This window comes from Peromyscus leucopus, chromosome 14 (genome assembly GCF_004664715.2).
Source record: "Peromyscus leucopus breed LL Stock chromosome 14, UCI_PerLeu_2.1, whole genome shotgun sequence".
Classification (NCBI taxonomy): domain Eukaryota; kingdom Metazoa; phylum Chordata; class Mammalia; order Rodentia; family Cricetidae; genus Peromyscus; species Peromyscus leucopus.
This window is the reverse complement of record NC_051075.1, coordinates 69834820-69835809: the sequence shown is the minus strand read 5'-3', so window position 1 is coordinate 69835809 and position 990 is coordinate 69834820.

Sequence of the window (990 nt, the reverse complement as noted above, 5' to 3'; positions counted from 1 at the left end):
TGCGTGCTGCTGATGTCAGGGCTGCAGGGGCAGGGCTACCCCAGCCCACTGCACTGCACATCAGTGCACCACAGGCCTCACATGCTGGATATGCAGCCTCAAGGCTGCAACTCTGTTTGTCCTGTGGGGCTCCAGTCTTACATTAATCCAACACTCCCCAGTTATGCTCCTGTCTCTTCCTTTTGAAACAAGAATGCAATGTTTACTCTATGCTGTTAGATACTTGGAAGTGTGTCATTTGTGTTTGGGTTTTTTATTTGTTTGTTTTTACAGTGACTCACAGATAAGAATTTGCTTTGAGTCTGGTCTTTTAAACAGTTTGGAACTGTGCAGACTACGTGGACGTCTGAAGTTGTCACTGAATGCATTTTACATGAGCCTAATAGTGACCAGGGCAAAATGCTATGGTTTGAATGTCCCTCCCCAGGCTCTGTTTTGCTTTGGGTTTTGTTCATTTCTTTATTTGTTTGTTTGCAATAGGTTTCACTATGCCACCTGGTTGTCCCGGTACCTACTATGTAGACCAGGCTGGCCACAAACCTGCACCAATCCTTCCACTTCTGCATGCACCAACTCCAAGCTCATCATTTGAACACTTGGTCCCCATGCTGCAGCAGCCCTTAGGAAGGAGACCCTGGCTGGTGGAGATGTGACACCAGAGGCAGGTGTTGGAAGATGCTGCACGCCCCTGATTCCTGTTCTGCACTCTCAGCCCTCCAGTCCTAGGCCCCGTGACAAGCCTTCACTGTGCAGTCTGGCTGCCCACAGCCAAACCATTCACATTGCCTTTCCCACCATGATGCTCCGTGGTCCTTTTGAAGCCAGACACCAAAATAACCCCCCCCTCCCTTGAGTTGCCACTGTCAGATGTTTTGGTACGGTGATGAGGAAAGCAACAAGATTTCTGGCTTTGCTTGAATTCTGGCTCCCTATGTACTATCTGTGAGAACACAGGCAAAGCAATCAACTTCACTCGGTCTTAATTCCCTA